The sequence below is a fragment of the Myxocyprinus asiaticus genome, chromosome 4 (genome assembly GCF_019703515.2).
Source record: "Myxocyprinus asiaticus isolate MX2 ecotype Aquarium Trade chromosome 4, UBuf_Myxa_2, whole genome shotgun sequence".
Classification (NCBI taxonomy): domain Eukaryota; kingdom Metazoa; phylum Chordata; class Actinopteri; order Cypriniformes; family Catostomidae; genus Myxocyprinus; species Myxocyprinus asiaticus.
Genome location: NC_059347.1, coordinates 9,723,193 through 9,730,818, shown reverse-complemented (window position 1 = coordinate 9,730,818; position 7,626 = coordinate 9,723,193). Strand labels below are relative to the sequence as shown.

At 40.4% G+C, this 7,626-nt stretch overlaps 1 long non-coding RNA gene across 1 annotated transcript; it reads left to right on the top strand.

Annotated features, from left to right (window-relative positions):
• The first annotated feature begins 4,850 nt into the window (after positions 1-4,850).
• On the top strand, positions 4,851-6,382 carry LOC127437461 (uncharacterized). The gene is made up of 5 exons (XR_007896563.1): positions 4,851-4,983; positions 5,084-5,148; positions 5,855-5,887; positions 6,097-6,227; positions 6,311-6,382. It is a non-coding gene; the product is annotated as an uncharacterized LOC127437461 (long non-coding RNA).
• Positions 6,383-7,626: the final 1,244 nt, after the last annotated feature.

The following is a 7,626-nucleotide window of genomic DNA, read 5'->3' as shown; positions in this document are numbered from 1 at the left end:
AGAATAGTTCACCCAAAAATACAAATTCTCTCATCATTTACTCACCCTTATGCCATCACAGATGTGTGTGACTTTCTTCAGCAGAACACAAATGAAGATTTTTAGAAGAATTTCTCAGCTCTTTTGGTCCATACAATGCAAGAGAAAGGGTGCCAAAATTTGAAGGTCCAAAAATCACACAAGTCAGCATAAAAGTAATCCATATTGTTCCAGTGGTTGAATCAATGTCTCCAGAAGCGATTTGATAGATGTGGGTGAGAAACAGATTAATATTTAAGTCAATTTTTTACTATAAATTCTCCTACCAGCTCAGTCAGTCTCCACTTTAACTTTCACATTCTTCTTCTTGTGTTTTTGGTGATTCACATTCTTCATACATGCGCCCCTGTGGTAATGGGGGCATGGTCGCGTGTCTGTTTGCGGGAGAGAAGGAGTGGTGTGGCTCGTCAAGCTGGTTGAAATAATCTTTAACAGCTGTTTCTTGTTACAGTGATAATGGGGAGAGGCCTCAAAAGCAGCCGAAACATGCCAGAGAGCTGAGAGAGAGGGACATGAGTGTGCAGCGATTGGCATGTCTTATTCTGAGTGTTCTAATGGTTTTAGTTTTGTGAAGCTGAAGATTTCAAGAAGTTTATGCTGACTGAGAGTTTTGTTACACTGAACTGTTTGAAATAAGAAACACATTGTGAAGAACGCACACAGAGAGTGTGGAAGGCAGAAAAATAAAAGCCTACCTGAAGCGTTTCACAGCTCCCCGTCTCCTCCTTTCCCATACCCAAACCTGAAGGAGTGTTATACTGGTGCCGAAACCCAGGATTCGAGGAGAAATGTCGAAATGGAGTCCTCACCACTGGGCGAGGTGATCAAGACCCTCGCCTGCATACAGCAGAACCAGCATTAGGCCCTCGTCGAACTGCGGCTGGAGCAGGAGCAGCATTTTCAACTCCTGCTCCAGGCCCAAGCGGAGGACCAACAGGCGTTCTGCTGCTGTGGCCCGGAGCCCACCCGGCTGTCCGTCTGGTCATTCTCATCAAAATGGGGCTGGCCGACGCTCCGAAGCATATCTCGACCTCTTTGAGAAGAACGCTGAGCTGTGGGAATGGCCGCCTGACCTTTGGGTGGCCCAACTGTTACCACTATTCTCCGGGGAAGCGTAGCTTGCAGCCCAACAGCACCCACAGCCAACCTCCTCGTTTATGCTGACTTGAGGAGAGCCATTCTGCAGCGGGTTTGCCGGACCCCCAAACAGAGCCGACAGTACTTCTGCGCCCTGAAGCTGGGCAAACACAGCCGCCCGTTCGCCTTCGCACAGCAGCTCCGGGACGCCTGCCAGAAATGGTTGCTGGCGGGGGAATCCCGCAGTGCCCAGGAAATCATGGCCAAGGTGGTACTGGAGCTGTTCACCACCCAGCTGCCCCGTGGGATGGCCGAGTGGGTCAAGTGCCACCGTCCAGTGTCGCTGGAGGAAGCGATCCAGCTGGCCGAGGACTACTTGACGGCGTTTCCGGGATGCAGTGATCTGGAATCTTTCTCTCTCTGTCTTTTTCTTCTCTCTCTCTCTCCTACCACCAAACCCCGCTTCTGCCCCTCCTCTTCCCATCCCGTTCTTGCCCCCCAGGAGACTGGGCGGTCCTGTGCCCAGGTTTCCTCCCCACTTAGTGGGTCTTCTCACCCCTCTCCAGGGCTGTCTACATCTGCTCCACATCAAAATGATGCAAGGGAGTGGGTCCCCACCCTCAGGGAGTTCCCTGAAGGGGATTTCCCTCTAGAGCAGTCACGTGACGAGTCCCTCAAACACGCATTTGACCAAATAAGTGTAATAGATGGTCAACAGCTCCAGCCTGACGTCACGCTCACATAACCATATTTTTCAATTATCAAAGTTAGGTTATATCGAGTGATGCAGGACACTCAAAAAAAAAAAAAAAATAATAATAAATACAACCCAGTTATTAGTCCCGAAGAGCCGTCAGGAAGCTCTCTTCCAGGCAGCTCACCATAATCCAATGGCTGGCCATTTAGGACAGGAAAGGACACCTAATAGTGGCCCGTTTTTTTTTGGCTGGGCATTCACGGGGACGTTCATAGGTGGTGTGCGGCTTGCTGTAAATGTCAGTTGGTGAATCCACCGGCCACCCCAAAAGCGCCATTGCACCCTCTAACATTAACCAAGGTCCACTTTGAAAGAATTGATATAGACCTTATCGGGCCATTAGAATGGACCGCACGTGGGCATCGCTTTGCATTATTTCTGGTGGACTATGCAATGCGATATCCGGAAGCAGTGCCCCTGCGCAACATCTCAGCACGTAGTGTTGCAGAGGCACTCTTCAGAATAATCTCCCAAGTGGGGATTCCAAAAGAAATCTTCACTGATCAAGACACTACATTTATGTCATGAACACTACACAAACTGTACTAATTATTAGGTATTAAATTGATTCGCTCCAGTGTTTACCACCCACAAACAGATGGGTTGGTGGAATGATTTAATAAAAGTTCATACACGAGGATGCTAGAAATTGGGATAAGTGGCTTGAGCCCCTGTTATTTGCAGTGTGAGAGGTCCCACAAGCCTCCACAGGGTTTTCCCCATTCGAAAAATGGTTGAAGAGTGCTTTACAAATTTGACAGCATTTTTTACTCTTTAAATGTATTGCTACCTTTTCATCCCAATCTTAATGTGGAGTCAATGAATAATAAGAGAAGGAATGAGAAAGGAATGGTACAGTGAGGGCACATCTGTCCAAGGCAGTGAGATGCTTAAAAGTCCTTCAGAATGGTGAAGCTGTTTTTCATGGCTGTAAGCTTGTGAGTGCAGGAAGCCACAAGTGTAGAAAGAGTGTGGAGAGAGTGACACCACATCTCACTTCATGTCAGACACCCCTCTCTCGCTTTCTCTCTTTCTCTCTCTCTCTCTCTCTCTCTCTCTCTCTCACACACACACACACAAACACACACACACACACACACACACACACACACACAAACACAGACTTCAAGCTTCAGCCACACATAGAAATGTTTTGTTTGTTCTCCTACCAAAATTTCCTATACTTATAACTTGCTCACTGTTATAAATATTACTTTATTTTGATATGAAACTCTGGAATGTGGAGTCTAGCGGTCTGATATTTCTGAGTAACAACCGCAAATCCAGGGATTAAAGCCCAAAATATACTTCGGTTTTGACGCATTCGCTTAGCGTCTGATTACAGTCAAATGCACAGCCTTTCAAAGTATACTTAATCTGACTGTGCTCGCATACACAGGCAGTTGGCACATGCATGATACGACTGCTATACGATTCTGTACTATTTCTCTTCAGGAGTTTAGACCCATAACTTCTCTTTATAGTCCTTCAGGCTCGAGTTATACAAATGCAGGTATCTCCTGACCTCGTTACACACACACACACTCTTGACGCGCACATCCACTGTTTCCACCTTCTTCTCCTGGTGTTTACCAGTGATTACATCTTCTTCTAGCACTTCATCGTGACAACTAGTGATGTTTGTCTTGTGAATGAATCTGTCTTTTTGGATGAATATTTTAAGTGTACGAATCGTTCCTGTTTGCCTCCATACACCGACTCATATTTCTCCTTCACTGACGTCTCTCCCTTTCGAAGCCAATGAGCTGCAGTTTGAAGAATGAGACTGCTTTGATGGCTTTTCTTGCCTGTAAAGACAGATTATAGCATGAGCCAATAGCATTCGAGTGCGGGCCGTGAAGGAGCATGTAATTGGTTTCACCTGCTGAACAAATATGCCCCTTTACTGAACCAGTCGAGTCAATCATTTAAGTCTGAACGAGATGAGACATCTTGTTCATGAACGAACTGAATGTACACTCTTAGAAAAAATGGTTGTATAGGGTCCTGTTTGTATTGAAGCTACTGAGAAGAGTCTATCAAAATGGATTACGTGCAGGAGCACAGAAAGTATTTTTCACCAATTGTTGATGGTGTGAGTCTACAGGACCCCTTTACTATGTAAAAATGCTCATGAGGTATTTTTTCTGTCACTCTAAATGTTCGTTTTATCACAACCACAGAGGTCAATTGGACCTTGCAGATCACATTGAGACAGCTATGACACACTGCACTTTTTCATAATACAAGCGTTTAATTGTTAAATGTGTAATTCTGCTTAATTTTAAGGTTTCAACTTGTTAATAATTTGTTAAAATGTGAAGTTGACCGCTCATATCATTACACATGCAAGCTGAACATTAAAGAAAATTATAATTGTACTTTTTCAAATTAATTTGTCACCCTACATTTTTAGAGGCTTAAATGTGATTAAAATGGTTGTAAACGGAATATAAAATAAAACATACACTTTCACGTGTGTATGTGTGTGTGTATAAATATAGTGTCACCCCTCCCCCTGTCCTGGTGTAAAGCTCAAAAAAATCTGCTTACCTTAACTATAACGCCATGGGTGTATGACATGAGAAGATGATCAGAGGTGTCTTACAGAGATATTTTAATGACTTTGCATTGTCTATTTGAGTTTCATGAGCACAGAGGCATATCAATACATCCACAGCTTAAAGGTAGGATCTTGTGTATTTATGAATGAATTACTCTTGTTTAAAAATCTCCCCGGTCTGCTTCCAGTTGTTATGACATCCCCTGAACACTTTAAAATACCCATGTTAGCTTTTGACAACTCTATAACCTGTAAATCCACTTCGCTAGCTAATTACACTTTGACATCAACACCATAGATATTTATAGAGATGGCTGTGCTCTAGATTCTCTGGCACATATGGTAAATATAGAACCCTAGTTCATCATAATCAACTTCAAACAACATTTCCCTGTCCTATCTACATAGAGCAAAGGCACATTTAAGCTGTGCGCTCGCAGACGCGCAACTCATGCAAGTGATCAAAATGCTAGAGCATCCCATTTAAAATTTAAACTGTCACAGAAAGTCAGTTGAGTTGAAAGCCTGAGGGGGTGACATTACCCTGGTAACTAAGAAAAATACATTAATTTGGTGATTACTTTTAAGTTATTTTTATTTATTTCGACCTAACTCCTTGTCATTTATGACTTACATGTTTATTTCAGCGAGCACAAACAAGAAATGTCGACAAAACTGTTTCATCTGGGCCTGCAGTATTCTCCACCAGGAGGTAATTTCACACTTGAATCAGTAAAATCTCTCTTGTGGATTGACTAGTTTGTAAACTGATTACAGGTTATGTTATAATTTACCTTGCTTTGCACCTAGAAAACATGGGAAAAAATGAAACAAGTTTCCAGGAGAGGTGGATTTAACTACTGGAGTACGGATTACTTTTATGCTGCCTTTGTGATTTTTGGAGTGCCAAAATTTTGGCACCCATTCACTTGTATTATGGACCTACAGAGCTTAAATGTTCCAACTCAGTCTCATGAAAATTCGTACATATTTTACGAGTTGGCTTTTTCATATAATTTCGTATGAGTTTCTTCGTATGAATTTGTATGATTTCATCACGTGCAAATGCCCGGATGTCTAATGCGGAAGTAAGCACGATTGTCGCACACGAGGCATTAAGGACATGCTTAATAATTTTATGCCCTGACCCAAACCCCTTATATTAAACCTAACTGATAAGTAGAGTGTGCAAACATGATAGAAAGCTGTTGCATGTGATAGAAGCAAGTAATTGCTGCGTATTAGATGGAAACTATGTCCAGCGACGTCATTGGCTGTAGTGAAAATCCTACAAATTCAGTGCAGTCGTACGATATCATGGGAATTAGCCAAATTTAGAAAGGTTGTATGAATCCTTACGATTTCACCATGAGAGTATGTAGACTATTTTTCTAAATATCTTAATTTGTGTTCTGCAGAAGAAATTCATACACATCTGGTATGGCATGAGGGTGAGTAAATCATGAGTGAATTTTCATTTTTGGGTGAACTATCCCTTTAATCGAGCTCTATTCAGTCTAACGTCAAAGAGTGGAAGTGATGGAAATGTTTCAATTTCTCAACTTATTTGGTATTTTTAGTTTTATTGTATTTTTTCACAAGTATGTTAATGATGGATTTTTTTATTGAAGATGCCATATTAATTTAACATGACTTTTAGCAAAGGCTTTCACCTTACTCAGAGAGCACTTCTGAAATTCTGGCCACCAACATCATCAAAAGAGCCATGAGAAGTGAAAGTCAAAGGGGACATTTGACCTCAAAACAATGACATAAACAATATCATAAAAGGTATATCTTTCCCCATTATTTCTCATTATTTTGCATTGCATCAAAGTTTTATGATACTAAAAATGGTTCATTTCTGTTTGCAGTGTCTCTGGAGTGCAGCATTACTGGTTTGACCATCTTCATAGAGATAAAACACAACACTCCTCTTTTTCATGTAAGTTTTAAGAAGCAATTTAGAGAGATACATATTTCTTTCTGTTTTTTTTATTTTTATTATTATTATTTTATTATTATTATTATTATATTAGTATGCATACCGACAGCACATCTAATACATTTTCTCTTACTTTCAGGGGTCAACCATCGTCAACCTGATCTTTCATATGGTGCCAAGACCCTTCAGTGCGGAGAGTCAGCATCAAACTGATGATATGGAGATGGCTGAAGTGAAGTGAAGTTTAATTTGTTTTATCCAAAAGACCTCACTCCATGTGTCTCATAATAACACTGCTGTAGAAAGAACCTCCAGTGGCAACAAAGTATTCTGTGTTCTGTAACAGAGTTTCATAGGTCATTTGTTTTTATCTATTTGTACTTTGTTTTGTACTTATTTCTTGATGTTCCTTATGGTTATAATTTTAACTTGTGGTTAATGTTAAATGATTTATTGTTAATGATTTTTACATAAATAATATTGCTACTATTTAGACTTTCAGCTTATCATTAGAAACTTGTGGATCTAAGTCAGTTCTTATAACAATTGCATTATGAATTGTGTTATTTATTGCTTATGTTGTTGTAAAAACCAACTATTAAAAATGCTTACTGAATAATACTTAATGTGTTTTATATGGTTATTTCACTTTCTTAGTGAAATAGTGTCTATGTGAACTATTTAATTCACATATCCATAAACATTATCCTGGTAACAAAACAAAAACTAAATTTAAAAACTAAACAAAAACCAAATGTTACGATTCCATGTTGGGAACCCCTAAAAAGTTCTATATAGAACCTTTTCACTTGGCTCAAAAAACCCTTTAGCGTTCTTTTGATAGAACCCTTAAAAAGGGTTCTATATAGAACATTTTAGGGGCTCCAAATATGAAGCGAGCAATAGAACCCCTATATGGAACCTTTTCATTAGGAGTGTACTGGAATAGTCGTTCATGAACGATATGAATGACTCACTCATCTTGCTGGTAATCGACGATACAATTAAAATAACATGAAATATGATTGAAAATGTTTTTATATTTAAAATGTTTTGATAAAATATAGGAAAAATAAGACCTGCCATTTGTGGTGAAAACAGTTATGGTGTTTTAAAGTGTGTTCGTACATTTGAAGACATGCAAATTCCATTTGTGTTGCTTTGTCCTGCTTTTAAAGACTGATTAAAATACGAGCTGATAGCATTTGAGTGTGGACTGTGAAGGAGCATATCATTGGCTTGACC